Consider the following 27024-nt stretch of genomic DNA (forward strand, 5'->3'; position numbering starts at 1 on the left):
CAAGTATTTCTTGACTGAGTAAGCACAGGTCTGGTGGCACTCACATTCACTGAGGCCTCTCAAGAGCACTATGGTTTGCAAAGATGGCCTCAGGATCGCCTTCTGAGGTTCCAGCTGCTGGTAGAACTATTGGCAAGCTATGGCTAATCCGACATATGGCTAATCCAGGTTTTGTTTTGTTTTGTTTCAATTTTTGTTCCTTTTCGAGTCCAATTCAGCTACACTTTTGAAGACGCAGCCTCAGTACCCCTAATGAAGTTTTGATTGTCATAATCTGACAAATTCGAATTTTCTTTTTGCTTAAATGGAGCCAATATGCCATGTAACCAAGTTACATAGTGACTTGAGGCTTTGTTCTTGACAACTGGGATGGGGGTGGAGGTAGGCATTCTATCTAAAAGGTTTTCAAAGAGGGCAGACAGCTCTTTCCAAAATGACACAGGTAGACTGGAATAATAAATGTCTTATTAAGATCATTCTAACTTTTGTTCTTTGTTGTTTTTTAATATAGCTGAATACTCGTATCTATGCTTTCTGGCACTAATTCTTTGATGTTTGTACATTTTCTTCTTATTTAATGGATTTAAAGAGCAGGGTAGCTTTTTTTCTGTCCCATGCATTTTCACATGAGACAATTATTAAGCAACATCTGTGTGTCCAATCCATGTCATCATTCATCTTTAGCCAATGAAGGACTTCTGTTTGCATGTATAGATTGTATTCTGTGTCTAAAATGACCAAAAGTTGATCACTCAGAATTATGTATTTTTTGCATATTATTTCATTAATGATCCCAACATGACTTTTACTTAAGGAGTAAACATTTTTTTATTGTTGATTTAGTTCTATAAAGCTACATCTTCATTTTGGAAACATTCTGCAGTATTTTACATTCTATTTAGAAAACAACATCCTGCTTTTCAAATGTTGTTTATGATGGTAACAGAGGGAAAATGTCCTTATCAGTTAGAGCTGTATACTGAAGAATTTACAAGTCAAAAGACTTGATATCTTGGATTTACATTTAAATACTCAAGAAAGAAAAGTTTAGGGGAAATTAAAAAAAGAAGAGAGATGGGCAAAATGTTGGTAATTGTTGATGGTGAGTGAAGAGTGCAAGAGGTTTAGTTTATTATCTTATGCCTTTTTTGAGATTTGGAATTTTCCAGAATAAAAGAACCGTGTTTACCATTTCAGAGCTTCACTCTACTTCTACCTCTTGCTTCAAGGAATCACATATTTTCCTTAATATGTTAATAGAAGAGAACTTGTCATTTTATCTGTCTCCTGTCCCCCAAACTTATTTTTCAAATACTCCCCCAGATTGGAGAGAGTAGAAGTACACACCTTTAAGTCAGAGAGACTCTAATTTGAAACTTCATTCCATCACCACTACTGTGATCTTGGACAATTTACTTAACCATTATTCACCTCAAGCTTTTCATCTATAAAGTGGTGGTGATTATATTCTCATAACCTGGCTGTGGAAATTAAATGAGATGAGTGACTAGCATCGAGTGCTATCGATTTTTAATATTTAATACATGATCATTTTAGTAAAAGATTTTGAATATATATTAGTAATAGAAGTAGTATTAATCAAGGCTGGAGTTGAAATCTGTGGAAAGCTTATTTCTTGAAAGGTAATTCGTAACAGCAATCCATTCTTCAATGTGTTTGATTTTCCTTCATAAACTTCCTGTGTCAGCTGTGCAGTGGATTCCTTCAGTATCCCATGGAGACTCTAATGAAAAAATTACAAATTTATATGTAAAAGCCTGTTCAAGGGCTACCTCCTCTCTGAAGCCTCCCTGGACTCCTCCAAGAAGCATTAAAATTTCCTCTTTCATGCTCTGCTGGTGCTTTATTTGTATGAAGCACTTGCCCAATAGTATTGTAAGCATTTAATTTGGGAGTCTGATTTTCCAAGTACACTGAGCTCCCAGTGCACCCTAATTTTTCTTGTTTTAATTACTCTCCACTCTGCCCTCCAGCATTATCCCTGGTAAGCATTAGCTGCTTAAAGCATGTATGATGAGTTACTGCCTGAATGAATGAGAGAATGGCCCTCCTCATTTATTGTGAGGTTCTTTTTTGTTTTGCTTTGTTCAACAGCTTTGTTAGGCCCTAATGGGTTTCAAAGTCCACTGCTATTTCTTAGGTCCTATTTATATCACTCAATGTTTGTGTTTTATGACAAGTCTGTGGATGATTCTTCTTACATTTCTGGGAAAGCCATGCTGCTGCTATTCCATTTTTATAAATGAGAATGGCAAACTTGAATTATTGAAAACCATATTATTCATCCACTCTTCCCCGACATGTGCTGAAAGACAGTATTTAGGGGCAGAATATATGTATTCAACAAGTAAAAATCTTAATACCATGAATAGGCACATTTTATATTGATAGGATAATATTCTTGTGATGAATTACATGCAGTCAAATGCAAAGAATAGAAATTTTAATCAAAATAAAGTTAGGCCAAATTTTCTGCCCAGTCCTTCCCAATAATTTGTTCTATTTCTCTAGCTGTGTTGTGTTTTTTTTAACATCAGCTTCCTGTCATTATGCATAGCCATAATGATAAATTAAGAATTTACAGCACTTGATCCATCAGGGTAGCTCTAACCCTCATTAAATGAATTGAAAACACTAGAAGCCCAAGATAAGTCAGAGGTTTGCTGGATAGTAACCTAGAAACACCATTTATTTTCTTTGCCAAAGCTTCTGTGACATCATACAACTTATGAATCATTTTGTACATACTGAACGGGTGTACCTACATTTACAACATCATAAAGATTCTGAAAAGGAAATAAGACATACACAGTGGCATCCTAATTTGAAAAATCATAGGTAGATGATAATGATGGCATTGGGAACATTGAATACAATGCTTCTGCTGCTCACTGGAAGTGAGTGACCCCTGTAACTGGCCTGTTAAAAATGGGTGTTCCTTCCTATATTTTCCCGATATGCCTACCGGATGTTTGGTTGCATTTATTGTAAGAAACTCTTTCTTGACAATATTATGTTAAATACCAGGGATTTGGACAGAAATAAAATCATTTTCAGGTTTTCCAAATCATATAAAATGTCATAGTGGGAAATATACCCATCCATTTCCTACTGAAATTAAGAGGAGCAAATGTGAATTTGCTAATGTACTTTTACCTCTTCATTCATTCCTTCAACAAATACTTTTTAAGCACCCACTATGTACCAGGAACTGTGGCTTACTATAGGAACACGACAGTGAACAAAACAGCTGTCAACCCAGCTATCTCAAGGATGAGAGAGACAGTCAACACCCAAATGAGCAGACAATAGAAGTAAAAATGGGGTGGGCTGGATGGAAAAGGAAATCTCACAGAACCATGAGAAGGGAGGGTGGTGTTAGGAAAAGCTTCCCCAAACTAACTAAAGGATGAGTTAATCGATAGTGGGGTGACAGAAGGACAGTTTTAATAAAGGGAATGGCACATACAAGGGCACTGAGGAGAGAGCAGTACTTTTGAAATGCTTAAACTATAATTTAGAAGCTGTTCGAGTTGCTGAAAGGGAGGGAGATGGCAGGAAGTAAGATGGAGAGGTTGGCAGAGCCCACACTATTGAAGGCCTTCCTAGTGAGAGTAGTAGAGTATAATGTGGGAAACTCTTTCCTAGAAATAAGAAATTTGTACACAGACATACTTAATGTAAATATCTACTTGATATTCAGAGTTATACATTTTAACACAGGTGAAAAGTATAGTAATAGCATTCGTCTCACCTGTGTCCCAATCACTGTTCATCAGGGGAATTCTGGAGCCCTAGGGGAAGCCCCTGTGCACAGCAAGAATTTGCCTCACCATGAAGATGATTTTACTCTGCACATTTTGCAACCATGTTTTGCTCACCAGCATGTTCACTGAGTCAACAGCTATATATTGAGTTTTGTCTATTTATAGGGTATGGAATAAAAGAGGGTGTAACAGGGCAGAAGGAATGAAACCAACAGGGAAAGGGAAGGAAACCTGCCAGTCATTTCACATACATTAGTTTATTTACTATTTCTATTAGTTCTTTGGGTGTATGTTATGGGACACATTTTAAAGATGAGAAAACTGACATTCATCAAGTTTAAAACTTTATCCATATAAATGATGCAGCCAGGATTCTGACCCAGTTCTGATTGACTCCAAATCCACCTACATTATTATATTGTTATTGGTGCCCTTGAGAAGGGGACTATTTACACTGAGCTTCTTAATTGACACATAATTGAGAACAATAATTACAATAGTCACTATGCCCTGTCAGCACTCTGGGGCCAACAAATTACCCTTGTCAGAGTAGGGGACAATTGGAGAAATCACCAGAAAAACAGCAGGGGTCTTGCTTGGGTTGATCAGGACTGAGGGAGAGAAGTTTGTACCTCTGCCATACCTTCTCTGAGCCAGATAATGTCTTCTAAATCTCATTATCCCTCCTTTAGATGCCTGCATGGCAGGTCTGAGGTGCAGTGTGGGAAAGGAGTAAAGACATTTTAAGTTATGGAGAAATGGAGTTCCTGGGAGAATCTCTGAGTTGGAGATAGAGGGTGGGAGATGTTTCATCTCTTTGGCCTGGAAAATCCCAAAGGTAGAAAGCTGATAGCGTGAGTGCCATACCCACTGAATGCCTTTGGGTACAGCTGGTAAACATTTATATGTTTAGGAATATTTTTCTGTTTGATTTGGTTTTAAAAAAATCATCTTTGGTAGAATACATTTCAATTTTTTTCTTTTGCATAATTTTTTCTTGGAGAGCCTCACACACCTGCATGATATCTGTAGTCACAGAACTCTTCGTTCCACTTCTCTGATAAAGTGAAATAGCCACAGTGACGTATGTTGTTTATCTAGTTTCTATTTTAAAAAAGCCAAAAAACTAGGTGATAGTTGAGGAGACCTATAGAACACTGTAGACAGATGTAACATGGCTTCACTCTGGTCTTTCCTTTACTTCCTGATGACGCGGCCATCTAACCACACGAGACCTGTCTCTGTTCCACTCGGGAATTTCCCACTGACTCTCTAGGCGTGGCAGGTGGAGGGATTTTGTTTTCAGTATCACATTTGAATGTCTGCTATAGTCCATGGTTCTGAATCATCTATATGAATTGTCCACCCTCCTCAAGGAAGAATGTGTGGGGACACTTTCCTCTATGATGCATGATGTCAGAGAGGGCAGAACTTCACCAGCCACAATTACCCACTTTGGCCATATCCCAAGAGTTAGTTGAACACTTAGGATGCCAATATTGCCTCTGAGCAGGGCAAGCCTTACTTACAATTTAAAATTTTCCCGAAAGAGAAAAGAAAGAAGGATTTGTTTCCCCTGATAAGAAAATCCATCTGCTAAGTTACAGGTCCCAAGCCAGTGATTTTTCAAATGTATTTTAGAGACCCTGATGCATTTTTAGGGGAAAGTATATGAGAACATCTTGAAAAACTGCACTTTCAGTCCCTATCTGAATGCCCCAATAGGGTTTTAAGTTTTATGACAATAAGATTAAAAGATTTTCAAAGCCATGTAATAGTCACCACAGCAGAGAGCATCACTTGTTTTGCCTCTTTCTTACATAATTCTTTTGTTATTGCTTCAAGGTTCACTCTCATAGCCTAATGGATTTGAAGTGTTATTCAAGGGAGAGCAGTTGTCATCCAGGAAATCTATGGAATGTCACAGTGGCATACAGGTAAAAACACAATATTGAACCTGGTTCTTCGGCTCATAGTCCAAATTCAGTAATTATAAATACAACAAGGCTATAATATACCTGGAGAAAAAAATTAAATTCATCTTCATTCTTCTTCAAAGATGAAAGGTGATTTGGCATATTATTATAAGTTCATCTATCACCCCAAAACAGTAATACATGAAAACCTTTTCTCTACAAAGATGTTCACTGGATTGTTATTTGTAATAGAAAAAGTTGAAAACTGTCTAAATGCTCATCAATAATGGAATAGTTAAATAAATTATGCCACATTTACATGCTGGCATATTATGCAACAGTTTGAAATGATGTTCTCATAATATTTGCAATCACATAGGGGAAATGCTAATATTATAATGTTTCATGAACAAATGTGGAATAGAGATTATATACAAAATAGACTCTCACTAAGGTAAATCAATCTATACACTGAAAAAAGTAGTGAACAAATTTTAGTTATATTTTTCCACTCATTCAATTCTTTAGTAATTTCTGTAATGCAGATTTATAATAAGCCCTTATGATTAAAAAAAAAAAAAGATAATACCTTTTTGAAGATAGTAAAAAATTTTTTTTCTAAACATTCTGCTCTTTCCTCTGTTTCACCCAGCCATTCATCAAGGTCTACAGTAAAATTGCTTTAATAATAGAAATTCCATTAACTACGTTAATTTTCCATCAGGCAACGTTTCCTTTTTAGACGATTTCAGTTTTTATGCACACATACCCTCAGCACTTCCATGTACAGCGTCCTGTATTTGTCAACAATCTCTGAAACATTCCTCTCAAGGCAGTTGGCATGTCTAAAGGTTTTCTTTGGTTTGCAATCAAGAGATAAAGATTAAGCCTTTAGCAGTGTAACCAGCTCTGCCTTTAGCAAGTCTCTTTCAGAGCTCAGATGAGTGTTCCTCAGGCTGCAGATTTCTCGGCGTACTGAATGGAATTTGCTGTTTCTGGGCTGTGTTGTGGGTGGCTGGCTCCTACCCACTCTGAGTCAAAATGAACAGGCCCCCAATCAATTCTAAATCCACTTTCCCTGTGATGTGATTTTTATGGCTTCCAAAGGTCGCATGAATTAAGAGGCTGGCTGAGGCTTTTATTTGGAAAATGGTGGTATAATTGAAAAGGTCATATTTTTTCCTAACTAGTTGCCTGACATAAAATGTGCTTTTATAAGCTCTATTATGAGGGCCTTGTGAGGCCTATTTCCAATAAATAGGCCTGAGAGTTAAAGGAACCAGGACTTCCAAATAATTCCTACCATTGAATCACTGGGTAGGTCTGAGCAAATTTAGCCATGACCATCTCAGTTGCCTTTTCTAAAAAGTGGGCCATTATTACATTGCAACTAATAACCAATTAATTAACGTAAAGTGCCTAGAAAACAAAGTGTTATATGAATGCTTACAAATGGCTGTCATATATACAATATATTTAACCTAAGCCATCTTCTGAGATACTTTTATAAAACTGGAAATAGGATCTATTTCAGAAAGAACCTCAAGAATCTTTAATATCATTTAAGTGCAAGAAGGATCATGTACCATGATCCTTGTATTTTAATTTGGTGTCTTAATTGAGTTCTAATTTTTATTGCTAAATTAGGACATGGAGCCATTCATACAGTTAGAAAAGCACGTTACGTTGTTTTAGACTCTCAGTGAAATGCAAACAGGAAAAATAAAGCACTTAAAATGTACTGAACTTTTCTACTCAAATGGGGGACATTTAGAATACATATTGTACTAGAGTTAATGTGCAGTATCCAAGGTTTTTATCATTCAACACGCAATATTCCTGTACAACATTAGCCTGGCAAATAATCAGGGCAGCTGGTTAATCGTTAGCTAGCATGCAGTCTTTGACTGAACCACTTTGCAAAGCCATACTATAGACCTGCACTCAAAAACAGGAATATTTTTGAAAGAAAGGAATGTTCAGGGAAAAGTAAAAGCTTTACACAAAATCACCTTGAACCATTTTCACACAACACCTTGGTATTGTATTAGTAGATCTTAACATGCAATTTCACTGGTCTTCAAAATCATTTTCAGTTTGAAGACCTTGCCCCTAGAAAGCATTTGCTTGCATTTGTGTAAGCAGTGAGCATGAACTGAACGATTGCCACAAGATTAGTCAACGTTTTCAGAACAAAATGTTCCTTGAAATACTTTAATTTTTTTTCCTTAAAAAAAAAAGACCACGCAGAATATAATGCAAATAGTAGAAAAATATATATATAGGATTGGAACTTGACTGGAATGGAATATCAAAAATATTAGTGATGCTTGCCCTCAGATTTTATGGTTAATGACTTTAATTTCCTTTTTAGACCTTTCTATAGCTTTTCGTTTCATTGAGATATTGTTCATATACCATAAAATCCACCCATCTAAAGGGTGGATAAAGTATAAAATATAGTGCATAAAGTATAAAATATAGGGGATTTTAGTATATCCACAAGGCTAGACAACCATCACCTCTGTCTAATTTCAGAACATTTTTATTACACCCCAAACAAACCCTGTCCCTATTAGAAGTCTTTACCCATTCCTTTTTGACTCCAGCCCGTCAACCACAAAGCTACTCTCCGTCTCTAGGGAGTTGCCTTTCCTAGACATTTCATATAAATGCAACATGTGGTCTTTCTGTCTTGCTTCTCTCACTTAGTATGTTTTCAAGGTTCATCTATGTTGTATCATGTATCAGTACTTCATTCATTTTTTTTTTTTTAATCTTCATTTTATTGAGATATATTCACATACCATGCAGTCATACAAAACAAATCGTACTTTTGATTGTTTACAGTACCATTACATAGTGGTACATTCATCACCCAAATCAATCCCTGACACCTTCATTAGCACACACACAAAAATAACAAGAATAATAATTAGAGTGAAAAAGAGCAATTGAAGTAAAAAAGAACACTGGGTACCTTTGTCTGTTTGTTTCCTTCCCCTATTTTTCTACTCATCCATCCATAAACTAGACAAAGTGGAGTGTGGTCCTTATGGCTTTCCCAATCCCATTGTCACCCCTCATAAGCTACATTTTTATACAACTGTCTTCGAGATTCATGGGTTCTGGGTTGTAGTTTGATAGTTTCAGGTATCCACCACCAGCTACCCCAATTCTTTAGAACCTAAAAAGGGTTGTCTAAAGTGTGCATAAGAGTGCCCAGCAGAGTGACCTCTCGGCTCCTTTTGGAATCTCTCTGCCACTGAAGCTTATTTCATTTCCTTTCACATCCCCCTTTTGGTCAAGAAGATGTTCTGCGTCCCACGATGCCAGGTCTACATTCCTCCCCGGGAGTCATATTCCACGTTGCCAGGGAGATTCACTCCCCTGGGTGTCTGATCCCACGTAGGGGGGAGGGCAGTGATTTCACCTTTCAGGTTGGCTTAGCTAGAGAGAGAGGGCCACATCTGAGCAACAAAGAGGCATTCGGGAGGAGGCTCTTAGGCACAACCATAGGGAGGCCTAGCCTCTCCTTTGCAGCAACCGTCTTCCCAAAGGTAAAGCCTGTGGTAGAGGGCTCAACCCATCAAACCACCAGTCCCCTATGTCTGTGGTCATGTTAGCAACCATGGAGGTGGGGTAGGCGAATACCCCTGCATTCTCCACAGGCTCCTCAAGGGGGCACTACATCTTTTTTTTCCCTTGTTTTTCTTTTTCTTTCTTTTTTTTTTTAACTTTCCCTTCTTTTTTAAATCAACTGTATGAAAAAAAAGTTAAAAAGAAAACAAACATACAATAAGAGAACATTTCAAAGAGACCATAACAAGGGAGTAAGAAAAAGACAACTAACCTAAGATATCTGCTTAACTTCCAACATGTTCCTACTTTACCCCAAGAAAGTTACCTAATATAGCAACATTTCTGTGAACTTGCTCCTACTATATCCATCAGAAATTAGCAGACCATAGTCATTCCTGGGCATCCCCAGAATGTTAAATAGCTTATCTGTTCTTCTTGGATTATTGTTCCCCCTTCCTTAATTGCTCTCTATTGCTAGTTCCCCTACATTCTACATTATAAGCCATTTGTTTTACATTTTTCAAAGTTCACATTAGTGGTAGCATATAATATTTCTCTTTTTGTGCCTGGCTTATTTCGCTCAGCATTATGTCTTCAAGGTTCATCCATGTTGTCATATGTTTCAACAGATCGTTCCTTCTTACTGCCGTGTAGTATTCCATCGTGTGTATATACCACATTTTATTTATCCACTCATCTGTTGAAGGACATTTGGGTTGTTTCCATCTCTTGGCAATTGTGAATAATGCTGCTATGAACATTGGCGTGCAGATATCTGTTCGTGTCACTGCTTTCCGACCTTCCGGGTATAGACCGAGAAGTGCAATCGCTGGATCGAATGGTAACTCTATATCTAGTTTTCTAAGGAACTGCCAGACTGACTTCCAGAGTGGCTGAACCATTATACAGTCCCACCAACAATGAGTAAGAGTTCCAATTTCTCCACATCCCCTCCAGCATTTGTAGTTTCCTGTTTGTTTAATGGCAGCCATTCTAACTGGTGGTAGATGGTATCTCATTGTGGTCTTAATTTGCATCTCTCTAATTGCTAGTGAAGCTGAACATTTTTTCATGTGTTTCTTGGCCATTTGTATTTCCTCTTCAGAGAACTGTCTTTTCATATCTTTTGCCCATTTTATAATTGGGCTGTCTGTACTACTGTCATTGAGTTGTAGGATTTCTTTATATATGCAAGATATCAGTCTTTTGTCAGATACATGGTTTCCAAAAATTTTTTCCCATTGAGTTGGCTGCCTCTTTACCTTTTTGAGAAATTCCTTTGAGGTGCAGAAACTTCTAAGCTTGAGGAGTTCCCTTTTATCTATTTTCTCTTTTGTTGCTTGTGCTTTGGGTGTAAAGTCTAGGAAGTGGCCGCCTAATACAAGGTCTTGAAGATGTTTTCCTACATTATCTTCTAGGAGTTTTACGGTACTTTCTTTTATATTGAGATTTTTGGTCCATTTTGAGTTAATTTTTGTGTAGGGGGTGAGGTAGGGGTCCTCTTTCATTCTTTTGGATATGGATATCCAACTCTCCCAGCCCCATTTGTTGAAAAGACCATTATGACTCAGTTCAGTGACTTTGGGGGCCTTATCAAAGATCAGTCGGCCATAGATCTGAGGGTCTATCTCCGAATTCTCAATTCGATTCCATTGATCTATATGTCTATCTTTGTGCCAGTACTATGCTGTTTTGGCAACTGTGGCTTTATAATAAGCTTCAAAGTCAGGGAGTGTAAGTCCTCCCACTTCGTTTTTCTTTTTTAGAGTGTCTTTAGCAATTTGAGGCATCTTCCCTTTCCAAATAAATTTGATAATTAGCTTTTCCAAGTCTGCAAAGTAGGTTGTTGGAATTTTGATTGGGATTGCATTGAATCTGTAGATGAGTTTGGGTAGAATTGACATCTTAATGACATTTAGTCTTCCTATCCATGAACATGGAATATTTTTCCATCTTTTAAGGTCCCCTTCTATTTCTTTTAGTAGAGTTATGTAGTTTTCTTTGTATAGGTCTTTTACATCTTTGGTTAAGTTTATTCCTAGGTACTTGATTTTTTTAGTTGCTATTGAAAATGGTATCTTTTTCTTGAATGTCTCTTCAGTTTGTTCATTCTAGCATATAGAAACATTACTGACTTATGTGCATTAACCTTGTATCCCGTTACTTTGCTAAATTTGTTTATTAGCTCTAATAGCTGTATCGCCGATTTCTCAGGGTTTTCTAGATATAAGATTATATCATCTGCAAACAATGATAGTTTTACTTCTTCTTTTCCAATTTGGATGCCTTTTATTTCTTTGTCTTGCCGGATTGCCCTGGCTAGCACTTCCAGCACAATGTTGAATAACAGTGGTGACAGCGGGCATCCTTGTCTTGTTCCTGATCTTAGAGGGAAGGCTTTCAGTCTCTCACCATTGAGTACTATGCTGGCTGTGGGTTTTTCATATATGCTCTTTATCATGTTGAGGAAGTTTCCTTCAATTCCTACCTTTTGAAGTGTTTTTATCAAAAAGGGATGTTGGATTTTGTCAAATGCTTTTTCAGCATCTATTGAGATGATCAATTGATTTTTCCCTTTTGACTTGTTAATGTGTTGTAATACATTGATTGATTTTCTTATGTTGAACCATCCTTGCATGCCTGGAATAAACCCCACTTGGTCATGGTGTATGATTTTTTTAATGTGTCTTTGGATTCGATTTGCAAGTATTTTGTTGAGGATTTTTGCATCTATATTCATTAGGGAGATTGGCCGGTAGTTTTCCTTTTTTGTAGCATCTTTGCCTGGTTTTGGTATTAGATTGATGTTAGCTTCATAAAATGAGTTAGGTAGTGTTCCATTTTCTTCAATGTTTTGAAAGAGTTTGAGTAAGATTGGTGTCAGTTCTTTCTGGAAAGTTTGGTAGAATTCCCCTGTGAAGCCATCTGGCCCTGGGCATTTATTTGTGGGAAGATTTTTGATGACTGATTGGATCTCTTTGCTTGTGATGGGTTGGTTGAGGTCTTCTATTTCTTCTCTGGTCAGTCTAGGTTGTTCATATGTTTCCAGGAAATTGTCCATTTCCTCTACATTATCCAGTTTGTTGCCATACAGTTGTTCATAGTATCCTCTTATAATTTTTTTAATTTCTTCAGGATCTGCAGTTATGTCACCTTTTTCATTCATTATTTTGTTTATATGGGTCTTTTCTCTTTTTGATTTTGTCAGTCTAGCTAGGGGCTTGTCAATCTTGTTGATCTTCTCAAAGAACCAACTTTTGGTGATATTTATCCTCTCTATTGTTTTTTTGTTCTCTATGTCATTTATTTCTGCTTTAATCCTTGTTGTTTCTTTTCTTGTACTTGGTTTAGAATTGGTTTGCTGTTCATTTTCTAGCTTCTTCAGTTGATCCATTAGTTCTTTGATTTTGGCTCTTTCTTCCTTTTTAATATATGCGTTTAGTGCTATAAATTTCCCCCTTAGCACTGCTTTTGCTGCATCCCATAGGTTTTGGTATGTTGTGTTCTCATTTTCATTCGTCTCTATATATTTAGCAATTTCTCTTGCTATTTCTTCTTTAACCCACTGATTGTTTAGGAGTGTGTTGTTTAACCTCCAGGTGTTTGTGAATTTTCTAAGTCTCTGATGGTTATTGACTTCTAATTGTATTCCATTGTGGTCAGAGAATGTGCTTTGAATAATTTCAATCTTTATAAATTTATTGAGGCTTGTTTTAGTCCCAGCATATGATCTATTCTGGAGAAAGTTCCATGAGCACTAGAAAAGTATGTGTATCCTGGTGATTTGGGATGTAATGTCCTGTATATGTCTGTTAAATCTAATTCATTTATCAGATTGTTTAGGTGTTCAATTTCCTTATTGGTCTTCTGTCTGGTTGATCTATCTATAGGAGAGAGTGATGTGTTGAAGTCTCCCACAATTATTGTGGAAACATCAATTGCTTCCTTTAGTTTTGCCAGTGTTTCTCTCATGTATTTTGTGGCACCTTGATTGGGTGCATAGACATTTACGATTGTTATTTCTTCTTGCTGAATTGCCCCTTTTATTAGTATGTAGTGGCCTTCTTTGTCTCTCAAAACATCCCTGCATTTGAAGTCTATTTTATCTGAGATTAATATTGCTATACCTTCTTTCTTTTGGCTGTAGCTTGCATGAAATATTTTTTTCCATCCTTTCACTTTCAGTTTCTTTGTGTCCCTGTGTCTAAGATGAGTCTCTTGTATGCAACGTATTGATGGTTCATTTTTTTTGATCCATTCTGCGAATCTATATCTTTTAATTGGGGAGTTTAATCCATTTACATTCAACGTTATAACCGTGAAGGCATTTCTTGAATCAGCCATCTTATCCTTTGGTTTATGTTTGTCATATTTTTCCCCTCTCTCTATTAATATCCTTTATTGTACCCATACCGAATCTCTTTAGTACTGAACCTTTCTCCAAGTCTCTCTGTCCTTTCTTTGTTTCTCTGTCTGTTGGGCTCCCTTTAGTATCTCCAGTAGGGCAGGTCTCTTGTTAGCAAATTCTCTCAGCATTTGTTTGTCTGTGAAAAATTTAAGCTCTCCCTCAAATTTGAAGGAGAGCTTTGCTGGATAAAGTATTCTTGGCTGGAAATTTTTCTCACTCAGAATTTTAAATATATCGTGCCACTGCCTTCTTGCCTCCATGGTGGCTGCTGAGTAGTCACTACTTAGTCTTATGCTGTTTCCTTTGTATGTGGTGAATTGCTTTTCTCTTGCTGCTTTCAGAACTAGCTCCTTCTCTTCTGTGTTTGACAGTGTGATCAGTATATGTCTCGGAGTGGGTTTATTTGGATTTATTCTATTTGGGTTTCGCTGAGCATTTACGATTTGTGTATTTATGTTGTTTAGAAGATTTGGGAAGTTTTCCCCAACAATTTCTTTGAATACTCTTCCTAGACCTTTACCCTTTTCTTCCCCTTCTGGGACACCAATGAGTCTTATATTTGGACGTTTCATATTATCTATCATATCCCTGAGGTCCATTTCGATTTTTTCAATTTTTTTCCCCATTCTTTCTTTTATGCTTTCATTTTCCATTCTGTCATCTTCGAGGTCACTGATTCGTTGTTCAACTTCCTCTAGTCTTGTACTATGAGTGTCCAGAATCTTTTTAATTTGGTCAACAGTTTCTTTAATTTCCATAAGATCATCCATTTTTTTATTTAGTCTTGCAATGTCTTCTTTATGCTCTTCTAGGGTCTTCTTGATTTCCTTTGTCTCCCATACTATGGTCTCATTATTCATCTTTAGTTCTTTGAGTAGCTGCTCTAGGTGTTGTGTCTCTTCTGATCTTTTGATTTGGGTGCTTGGGCTTGGGTTATCCATATCGTCTGGTTTTTTCATATGCTTTATAATTTTCTGTTGTTTTTGGCCTCGTGGCATTTGCTGAACTTGATAGGGTTCTTTTAGGATTTGTAGACCAATTGAAGTCCTTATCTCTAATTTATCAGATCTACAGCTTCGTGGGGTACACTTTCTCTAACTAACCAGCAGGTGGCGTCCACGAGCATCCTGTTCTCCACAAGCCATTTCTCCCCTGCTTAGCCTTTTTGGTGAGTGGGGGAGTGAGTCTTGTGGGGTCCAATTGGTGTACCAAGCTTGCGTGTGTAGTTGGTGTTGCCTGCCCTGTATATGGGGCGTGTTTCTGGGCAGTCACAGAGGGGGGGGGGTGGCTCTAACAATCAAATCTCCCTGGTGATCCTAGAGTTTTAAAGCTGCTGCAATAGTCTGATCCTTCAGTTCAGTCCTGCCACAGTTTGTCTCTGCCACTGACCCACAAGTCCTTGGTATTGGCGTATGGCTCATGAGACTTGCAAGTGGGCCCCTCTTCCAGGCCGTGCACCCCGGGTCCTCTGTTGAGGGATGACTGTGCTATGTAAGAGGTGAGTGCCGTCCCCCCAGGGCAGTTCTGGGCTGCTGGGCTGTGTAGGGAGGCTTCCAGTCTGCTGAAATGATGGCTGAATGGGGCTTTGTTAATTTACACTGCTCTACGTTCCCAACTCTGGGACAATCAGCTGAGGTTGAAGGGAAGGCTAATGTCCACGCCCAGTTTTGTGGTGTGTGCCTGTTATTTGAAGCACTTCCGTCACACTGGGTTGTCTGGGGCAGTTCTGGGCTATGGGGCTGGTGATGGGCAGGAGTGTTTCCTGTCCACCAGGATGATGGCTGTGAGCGGACACCCCCCTTTTCTTGGGAAGTTGTGGTGTTTAGTGAATTTTCTCAGCCGCTGGATTATTGCGTTTTGTCTCAGAGCTCTTCTAGTTCTGCTCTTGACTTGACCTGCCCAAACTGCAAGTCTTTGAAGCTTTCTGTATTGGGCTTCTTAGAGTAATTGTTTTAGAAAAAGAAAAAAGGATTAAAAAAAAAAAAGGGCCCTCCTCAGAGATCTAATGGGTTATTGAAATGCTAAGAGACAAAGCAATTAGGGCCATTAAGGAAAGGTCCACAGGGCAGAGAGATCAGCTTTTCTTCGGGATTTGCATATGCGCCTCAGTGCCTGAGCTCGGGCCTGGGCTCTGCCCTTCCCCTTTCTATGTTCACCAGAACTCCAAAAATCCTCCGCTTTTATTCTGGAGTTTTTCGTGTTGTTTTTTTCTATGCCTGTCTCCTCTCTGCTGGGCTGGCTGCTCTCAGATTCTCTGGTGTCTGGTCTCCGTCTATCTATGGTTGGAGTTTGGATCAGCAGAATGAGTTTCCGATAAGGGCTGCCACTGCAGTTCTCCCTTCTCCTTCCCAGAGCTGACACCCCCTCCTCCCATGGGACTGAGCCTGGCAGGGAGGGGCGCGGGTCCCCTGGCCGCCAAAACTTACAGATTTCGCTGATCTCAGCAGTTCCACGTTTTCATGAGTGTTATATGAAGTATGCCCAAAGTCAGATTGCTCTGTGGTGTCCAGTCCACACAGTTCCTGGCTTTCTACCTACTTTCCTGGAGGAGTAACTAAAACATACAGCTCACCAGTCTGCCATCTTGCCCCGCACTTCATTCATTTTCATGGCTGAATAATTGTATATGGATATCCAATATTTGTTCATGCATCAATCATTTGATGGACATTTGGGTTGTTTCCACTTTTTCACAATTATGAACAATGCTGCTGTGAACATTTATGTACAAGTTTTTTGTGCACATATGCTTTTGATTCTTTTGAGTAAATAGCTTAAAGTGGATTTGCTGAATAACTATTTAAATTTTGAGAAACTATTGAACTGTTTTCCATGGTGGCTATACCATTTTACATCTCCACCAGCAATTTATGAGGGTTCCTGTTTCACTACATCCTTACCAATATTTGTTATTTTCTATTTTTTTTTTCCAGCCATCCTAGTGAATATGAAGTTGAATAACATTGTGGTTTTGATTTGCATTTCCCTGATTACTAACGATGTTAAGCCTCTTTTCATGGACTTATTGGCAATTTGTGTGTCCTCTTTGGAAAAATGTTTATTCAGATTCTTTGCCCCTATTTTAACTGGATTCTTTGTCTTTTTTATTATTGAGTTGTGAGGGTTATTTATATATTCTAGATACAAGTTTCTTTTTGGATATATGATTTCAAAATGTTTTCTCCCATTCTGTGGGTTGTCTTTTGACTTTCTTGACAGTGTCTTTTGAAGTACTAAAGTTTTTACTTTTGATAAAACCCAATCTATTTTTTCCCCTTTTGTTGCTTATGCTTTTGGAGTCATGTCTAAGAAATCACTGTCTAATATAAAGTCACAGGGATTTATGCCTACAGTTTCTCTTAGGAGTTTTATAGTTTTAACTCTTAAAGTTTTACATTAATTTTAACATATGATGTGAGGTGGGGATTCAACTTCATTCTGTAGCATATAGAGATCTAGTTGTCCCAGCACAGTTTGCTGAGAAGATTATTCTTTCCCCTATGCTATTGTCTTGGCACCCTTTTTGAAACTAATTGATCATAAAAATGAAAGTTTTTTTCTGGACTCTTAATTCTATTCTCTTTATCTATGTGTCTATCTTACGCCATTACCACACTATCTTGATTATTGTAGTTTTATAGTAAGTTTGGAAATAGGGAAATATGAATTCTCCAACTTTGTTCTTTTTCAAGATTGCTTTGACCATTCTGGGCCCTTTGAATTATAATATGAATTTTTGGATCAGCCTCTTGATTTCTGCAAAAAAGGAAGCTGGGATTTTGATAGCAATTGTATTGAACCTGCAGGTCAATTAGGAGAGTATTGCAATTTTTGACAATATTTAGTCCTTCAATCCATGAACTTCAGATGTCTTTCTGTTATTTTAGGTCATCTTTAATTTCATTTATTGAAGTTTTCTATTTTTCAACATACAAATCTCAAGCTTCTTTTGTTAAGTTTATTCCTAAGTATTTTGTTCTTTTATGTACCATTGTAAAAATAATTGTTTTCTTAATTTCATTTTCAGATTGTTCATTGCTAGTGTGTAGAAATAAAATTGATTTTTGTGTAGTGATCTTATAATCTGCAAACTTGCTGAACTCATTGATTAGCTCTTTTTTTGTGTGTGAGATTCTTTAGAATTTTCAATATACAAGGTAATGTCATCTGGGGATGAGGATGGTTTTACTACTTCCTTTCAAATGTAGATGCCTTTGGTTTCCTTTTCTTGCCTAATTGTTCTAACTAGAACATCAAGTACAATGTTGAATAGAAGTGACAAGAATGGGTATCATTGTCTTGTTCCTGATCTTAAGCGGTAATCTTTTAGTCTTTCACCATTAAATATGTTATTAGCTGTGGGTTTTTCATAGATAACCTTTATTAAATTGAGGAAGTTCCTTTATATTCCTAGTTTGTACATTTTTATTAAGAAAGGGTGTCGAATTTTGTCAAATAGTTTTTCTGCATCTATTGAGATGGTCATATGGTTTTCATCCTTTATCATGTTAATAGTTTATATTACTCCTGTAGTGGTTTGAAGCTGTATGTATCCCAGAAAAATATGTTCTTAAATTTAATCCATTCCTGTGGGTGTGAACTAATTGTAAATAATAACCTATTGATGGGTTACTTCAGTTCAGGTGTGACCCACCTCATTCAGGATGGGACTTAATCCCCTTAATGGAGTCCTTTATGAACAGAATGAATACAAAGAGTGAGCGAGAGAAAGCCATGAAACAAGAAACTGAAATCAACAAAACCTGGAAGAGAAAGGAGAATATGACAGATGCTGCCATGTGCCTTGCCATGTGGCAGAGAAGCCAAGAATTGCTGCCAGCCAGTCTTCAGGAAGAAAGCATTGCCTTGATGATGCCTTGATTTTGGACACTTTTCTCAGTCTCAAAAAGTGTAAACTAATAAATTCCCACTGTTTAAGCCAACCCATTTCAAGGTATCTGCTTTAAGCAGCCTAGGAAACTGAAATAACCTCTATGATACTTTTATTTCTGTGAGTTTGCTATAATGCCCCTTCTTCTATTCTTGATTTTAGTAATTTGAGTCTTCTCTTGTTTTATTCCTCTTCTGTCTAGCTAAAGGTTTGTCAATTTTGTTGATCATTCCAAAGCACTAACTTTGGGTTTTGGTGAATTGTCTCTATTTTTTTCCCCATTCTCTGTTTCATTTATTTCTGCCCTAATCTTTACTACTTCCTTCCTTCTGCTTTCCTTGGGTTTATTTTCCTTCCCTTTTGCCAGTGTCTTTGGGGCAGGGATGGGGTTATTGTTTTGAGATATGTCTTTGTTCTAGTTTGCTAATACTGCTGGGATGCAAAACACCAGAAATGGATTGGCTTTCATAAAGTGAGTTTATTTGGTTACACAGTTACAGTCTTAAGGCCATAAAGTGTCCAAGGTAACACATCAGCAATTGGGTACCTTCACTGGAGAATGGCCAATGGTGTCTGGAAAACCTCTGTTAGCTGGGAAGGCATGTGGCTGGTGTCTGCTCCAAAATTCTGGCTTCAAAATGGCTTTCTCCCAGGCTGTTCCTCTCTTGGCTGTAGTTCCTCAACAATGTCTCTCAGTTGCTCTTGGAACATTTGTCCTCTCTTAGCTTCTCCGGAGCAAGAGTCTGCTTTCAACCACTATCTTCAAACTGTCTCTCATCTGTGGCTCCTGTGCTTTTTTCAAAGTGTCCCTCTTGGCTGTAGCTCCTCTTTAAAATGTCACTCACAGCTACACTGAGTTCCCTCTGCCCATCAGCTCATTTATATGGCTCCACTGATCAAGGCCCACCCTAAATGGGTGGGACCACGCCTCCATGGAAATATCTCATCAGAGTTATTACCTACAGTTGGGTGGGAGCGCATTTCCATGCAAATCTAATCAGAACCAAAATGTCTGCCCCACAAGATTGCATCAAAGAATATGGCTTTTTCTGGGGGACATAATACATTCAAACCAGCACAGTCTTCTTTTTAGTATAGTTGTTTTTATCTATAAATTTCCCTCTACACACTGCTTTGTCTGAATCAAGTAAGTTTGGTATATTGTGTTTTCTTTTTCATTCATCTCAGAGTATTTTCTAATTTCCTTTATGATTTCTTCTTTGACCCTTGGTTATTTGGGAGTGTATTGTTTAATATCCACATATTTGTGAATTTCCCAAATTTCCTCCTGTTGATGATTTCTAATTTCATAACACTATGGTCAGAGAAAACACTTTGTATGATTTTAATTTTTTAAAATTTATTAGAACTTGTTTTATAACCTAATATGTTTTATGTGCACTTGAAAAGAATGTGTATTCTACTGTTGTTGAATGGAATGCTCTTTACATGTTTATTAAGTCTAGTTGATTTATAGTGTAGATTAAGTCTTCTATTTCATTCTTGATCTTCTGTCTAGTTCTGTTCATTATTGAATGCGGTATATTTAAGTCTTCAACTATTGTTTTTGAATTGTGTATTTGTTTCTCCTTTCAATTCAGTTTTTGTTTCATGTACAGGCATACCTTGTTTAATTGTGTTTTGTTTCATTGTATGTCACATTGTCACATATATTATGTTTGTGTGTGTACGTGTAATTTTTTTCTCTATTAAAGAAGTGGGTTTACAGAACAATCATGCATGAAATATAGGATTACCATACACCACCCCACCACAACACTTTGCATTGAAGTGGAACATTTGCTACTATTAATGACAGCACATTTTTATAATTGTACTATTAATTAAAGCCTATGGCTTAACTTATGGTTCACTGTGTATGTAGTGTAGTTCCATAGATTTAAAAAAATTTATTCTGTTACCATATATACAATCTAGCATTTCCCCCTTTTAATTATATTCAGAGATATATTTCAGTGCTGTTAATTTCATTCACATTATGCTACCATCACCACCACCCATTACTAAAACATTTCCATCATTCCAAATAGAAACCCTGGACGTTTTAAGCCTGAACTTCCCATTCCCTATCCCAACCCCATCCCTTGTAACCAATATTCTACATTCTGACTCTATGAGTTCACGTGTTTTGATAGCTTCAAATCAGTGATATGATACAATATTTGTCCTTTTGTGTCTGGTTTATTTCACTCAACATGATGTCTTCAAAGTTTATCCATGTTGTCACAAGCATCAGGACCTCATTCCTTTTTACAGCTGAATAATACAAATTGAAGGTTTGTGGCAACCCTGCATTGAGTAAGTCTATCAGCACCATTTTTCCAACGACATGTGCTCACTTCATGTCTCTGTGTCATATTTTGGTAATTCTCACATTATTTTGAACTTTTTCATTATTATTATATCTATTATGGTGATCTGTTATTAGTGATCTTTGGTGTTATTATTGTAATTTTTTGAGGGTGCCACCAATCACATCCATATGAGATGAACTTAATCCATAAATGTTGTGTGTGTTCTGACTGCTCCACTGACCAGCCATTTGCCCATCTTTCTTCCTCTCTTTGGGTCTCCCTATTCTGAGACACAACAGTATTGAAATTAGTCCAATTAATAATCCTACAATGGCCTCAAGTGTTCAAGTGAAAGGAAGAGTCACATATTTCTCACTTTAATCAAAAGCTAGAAATGATTAAGTTTAGTGAGGAAGGCATGTTGAAAGCCAAGACAAATTAAAAGCTAGGCCTCTTGCACCAAACAATTAGCCAAGTTGTAAATGCAAAGAAAAAGTTCTTGAAGGAAACTAAAAGTGCTACTCCCCTGAATGTACAAATGATAAGAAAGTGAAACAACAATGTACTGCTAATATGGAGAGAGTTTTAGTGGGCTGAGTAGAAGACCAAACCGGTCACAACATTTCCTTAAGCCAAAGTCTAATTCAGAGTAAGGCCCTAACTCCCTTCAATTCTATGGAGTCTAAGAGAGGTGAGGAAGCACTAGAAGAAGAGTTTGAAGCTAGCAGAGGTTGGTTCATGAGGTTAAAGGAAAGAAGTTATCTCTATAACATAAAAGTGCACGTGAAGCCACAAGTGCTGATATAGAAGCTGCAGAAAGTTATCCAGAAGATCTAGCTAATTGATGAAGGTGGCTACACTAAACAACAAATTTTCAATGTAGATGAAACAGCCTGTTACTAGAAGAAGATGCCATTTAGGTCTTCCATAGTTAGAGAGAAGTTAATGCCTGGCTTCAAAGCTTCAAAGGACAAGCTGAACCTCTTGTTCTGGACTCACGCAGCTGCTGACTTTAAGTTGAAGCCAATGTTCATTTACCATTCTGAAAACCCTAGGGCCTTTAAGAATTGTGCTAAATCTACTCTGCCTGTGCTCTGTAAATGGAAAAACAAAGCCTGGATGACAGTATATGTTTATAACATGGCTTACTGAGTATTTTAAGGTCATTGTTGAGACTTACTGCTCAGAAAAAAAGGTTCCTTTTAAAATATTACTGCTCATTGACAATGCACCTGGTCACCCAAGAGCTCTGATGGAAGTGTACAATAAGATCAATGTTTTCATGCCTGTGAACACAGTATCCATTCTGCAGCCCATGGATCAAGCAATAATTTTGAATTTCAAGCATTATTATTTAAGAAATATATTTCATAAGGCTATAGCTGCCATAGCTAGTGATTCTTCTGATAGATCTGTGTAGTCATTTGAAAACCTTCTGGAAAGGATTCACCATTCTAGAGACCATTAAGAGCACTGGTGATTCATGGGTGGAGGTCAAAATATCAACATTAACAGGAGTTTGGAAGAAGTTGAGTCCAACCCTCATGGATAACTTTGAGGGATTCAAGACTAAAGTGGAGGAAGTAACTGCAGATGTGGTGGAAATAGTTAAGAGAACTAGAATTAGAAGTGGAGCCTGAATATGGGACTGAACTGCTGCAATCTCATGATAAAACTTTAATGGATTCAGAGTTGCTTCTTATGGATGAGCAAAGAAAGTGGTTTCTTGTGATGGTATCTACTCCTGGTGAAGATGCTGTGAACATGGTTGAAATGACAACAAATGGTTTAGATTATTATATCATTTTAGTTGATAAAGCAGTGGCAGGGTTTGAAAGGATTGACTCCAGTTTTGAAAGAAGTTCTACTGTGGGTAAAATGACTCCAATTTTGGAAGCAGTTCCACTGCGGGTAAAATGCTATCAAACAGCATCACATGCTACAGAGAAGTCTTCTGTGAAAGGAAGAGTCAATTGATGAAGCAAACTTCATTGTTGTCTTCTTTTAAGAAATTGCCACAGCCACCCCAACCTTGAACAACTACCACCCTGATCAGTCAGCAGCCATTAAAATCAAGGTAAGACCCTCCACCAGCAAAAAATTTTGGCTAATTTGATGGCTCAAAGTGATGGTTAGCATTTTTTTTTTAGCAATAAAGTATTTTTAAAATTAATGTATGTACATTGTTTTTTTTTAGACATAGCGCTATTGCAAACACAATAGACTACAGTATAGTGTAAACATAACTTTTATATGCACTGGGAAGCCAAAAGATTCTTGTGACTCACTTTATTCATTAGTTGTTTTATTGCAGTGGTCTGGAACTGAACCTGCAATGTCTCTAAGCTATGCCTGTATTATAGGATTTGAGGTCTTCAAATAGAACAGCCAGCTAGAAATGCTCTGTTTTCCTTTTTCACATTAGCCTTCCTTACTAACCTCTTGGAGATCACACAGTGATCACCTCATAACATCTCTGGCTTGAAAGAGATGTAACTAAGGCAATGCATAGTAATTTAAATATTCATGAAGGTGATTACTTTGGCACCAATTCTTTTGGAAAAGCCACAGAAAAGAAGAGAAGCAAAATCTCCTAGCAATCATTCAAGTCTGAGCAGAAGCCCAGATAGTGTAGTATTCTTGACATTTTTTGGCGAATCAGACCACTTTAAGGTACAAGCACAGTTGCTATTTAAATATCTTCTATTCTGAATCCTATTGTAAAGTGAGGAATCACACCTGTAGTTACTTTACATAAATTCTAAATTTTCATATAGTGGGCTTTGTTTAAATGGAATTTCATCTATACCTCTTCCTTAAAGCAAGTTTAAAAGCCATAGCGTGCTCTTGGGTAAAATCTTTTGTAGACTTTATCTGCAGGGCTGCTGTAGACCACTGTTTACATTTTAAAGTAATCTCGACCAGCTTTGAAGTGGTTCTAGAGAATTAAGCTGCCTTTCATCTATCACTTATCTTCCAAAAAAAGTTGTGAAGTTCTCATGTAGTTCATTTACAGGGCAGCATTTATAGGGATCAGAGACAGCTCTTGTTCTGGTGACACAGACACTCCATGGCCTCCACACAGAACTCAGATCCAGACACTTGCTTATCTCTGAGTCCCCTGGCCATTGTTGAAATGGCTTAATTGCCCTCTCTCACCAGAAGTTTTCCAGGAGTGGACAACATATGAGATGGCTGGTAAGAGTAACTTGGGGCCTGACTGTACTTTCTGGAATGGCTAATCACTATAGCAAGGAATTATTGAATGCTTGTTCAATGCCAACCACTTTTCATGAATTATTCCTTTTAATCTCATAAACCTCTAAGATAGGTACTATTATTAACCCCACCTGAGAAATGAGGAAAATGAGGCTTGAGAAGTTAAGTAATTTGTCCAAGGCACTAAACTAAAAATTGTTGCAGCCAGGAATCAAATCCAGTTTTTCTGGAATCAAATACACCCTTATTTTAGTTTCCTGGCTGCTAAATCAAATACCATGCAATGGGTTAGCTTTGAACAATGGTAATTTATTGGTTCATAGTTTTGAGGCTAGAAGTCTAAAATCAAGGTGTCATCAAGGCAACACTTTCTCCCAGAAGACTGTGGCATTCTGGGACTGACTGCCAGTGATGGTTGATCCTTGTTTTTTGTGTCACATGGCAATGCATATGGTGGCCTCTCCTGTCTTCTCCCTTCTCTCCTGGGTTACCTTGACATTCAACTTCTTGCCGCTTCCTCTGGCTTTCTTTCTTTCTATGGACCCTCCCTATAGGGCCATCAGTAATACAATTAAGACCCATCCTGATTCAGCTGGGCCACACCTTAACTGAAATAAGCTCATTACAATGAGTTCACACCCACAGGAATGGATTAAATTTAAGAACATGTTTTTCTTGGGCATATGTCTCCAAATCACCAAAATCCTCTTACTCACTATGGTCTTCTGTTAAAAACACAGCATCCTCCAGGACAGAAGACGATGCACCCATGGAAATGCTTGACTGTGATCTGGACTTTGGAGTTGAGGCAATACTGATTACAGCTCCATAATACTTCTGTGTTATGAAAAAGGTTCTGAGTTCCCTTTTGGACATCAGGTACTAAGTGGCACCTTCCTGGACAGAGTATTTAATTGTTGGTGGATGACCCTCCAGCCCCCTCTTCTCTGGTGAAGTGATCAACCATCTTTGAAGTGCATGTTGAAATGGAAGTAAAACAAGATCAAAGAGCCACCTGGACTGGCAGCAAACTTTGTGTGAGGCGGAAATAAACTTTTATTATGTTCAAACACTGTGATTTGGGCATTCTTTTTTACTACAGCATATGCCTATCTATCCTGATCAATGAAGATAGTACCTGCTACTTGTATAGAGCATTCCTTAGTTTTGTAGCATAAATTTTATGGAGCAAAACTGTGAAAACATATAAAAGAGTGTGAGTTTTAAAGGAAACACAGTCTTCATCTCCAATTAGAGGCTGAGTTATGTGCACATGTGCCTACAGTAAAACTGGGGTTTCCTCCTTTCCAGATCAATAAAACCATAATTAGTTGGCCTTCCCTGGTCTTTTTCAAAACATTATTTTTGCATCATATCATTTATTTATTTTTGATTTTCATTTGCTTCTCCATCATCCAAATACTTCTGGTAGAAGAAGCCTGCCATATGTTTCATGGATTAACCAATAAATGCATTCATCAGAACCATTGTTTGTTTATTGTCATCCATTCTCATGAACCCATTAGGGCAGGACCAAGGAAATAATAAAACAAATCTCAATTATGCTTCCATGGCTCAACCTCCCTCTCTGTTTGAAAAGTTAAGTGACAAATGGTGTGGGTGTGTGCGTGTGTAAATATAAATATAAATATAAATATAAATATAAATATAAATGTAATCAGTCCCTTTCATTGAAATGGCTGACTTTCCTTTCCCACAAGATCAAGTCTGGGAGTTTTATTTTCCATGAAAAGAAACTGAAACTTCTCTACCAGTTACGCAAATGGATTATTCCATACCTCTTTAGCATCAGTTATCTCCAGGAGGAAGTGTGATGGTCCTTTAAACGGGGTAACAGCTGGAAGGAAACAAGGCTTCCAGCAAATAAATGAAACTATAAAGGACCTTTAAACTGGAAAGAATCCTGAGGCGGGTGGTGGGGGGGAGGGCAGAATCTTGTGAAGCAAGATGGGTGGCCCCACTTCCCTCCTAGCTTTAAGATGTTCACTCCACAGAGACACTGAGCACTTGGTAATGGTTTTTATCCATTGGTGGTGATGAGAAATGCTAACAATTCCTATAAAAGGCTTGGCAGTGAATATCTAATAAGAGGGAGAAATGTTATTCTAGAAAAAGTCAGTCCCTTCAAGGAGACTTGTTTCCAATCTTGAATCATAAAGAGCAAGAAAAAGAACATACTTTTTTAAGAAAACAATTCTTTCAGCAAATCTTCCCTTTATTCATTCACTTATTTATTCACTCAACAAGCATTTACTAAATATCTACTATGTGCTAGAAGCTCTGCTGAGTGCTCAGGATAAACAATTAATAAGATACATTTTTTTTTCCCTCAAAAATCTTAATGCCCTGCTGGGTAAATCTTTACCCTTTATAGTCTGTTGAGCAAAAACAGAGTTGTATGATATTTTTCAGATATTAGCAATTTGTGACCAGAATTCTGATAAAGATCAGAATCAGTCAAAAGTGAAAGGTGTAGAGGAAGTAGTGGTGATGGAGGAATAAAAGTGGGGCCCAGATTAATGCCATTTTGTCCACCCAGCTTTTTTGATCTTCACCTTTCTCCTTGTTCCCCTTTTACGACTTGGATCTGAGGGCCTAGGGAGAGGTCAAAATGTCCTGAGGTTTTCCCATGGGCAATCGAATGTGGTGATATTCTTAACATCAGGGTTGGGGAATACAGAAGGAGGAGCAAACTGATGAGTTGGCAGATGATGAGTCAGCAGCAGACCTGTTACATTGGAGGTTCCTATGGGGATATCTATGAGATATTTCATAGACAGTGGGTTTTTTTGTTTTGTTTTGTTTTATCTAGGACAGTGGATTTTTTTAAATTCTTGCAAGTGCTTGATACTCTGCTAGGGATACAGGGATGAATAAACATGTA

This window comes from Choloepus didactylus, chromosome 7 (genome assembly GCF_015220235.1).
Source record: "Choloepus didactylus isolate mChoDid1 chromosome 7, mChoDid1.pri, whole genome shotgun sequence".
Lineage (NCBI taxonomy): Eukaryota > Metazoa > Chordata > Mammalia > Pilosa > Megalonychidae > Choloepus > Choloepus didactylus.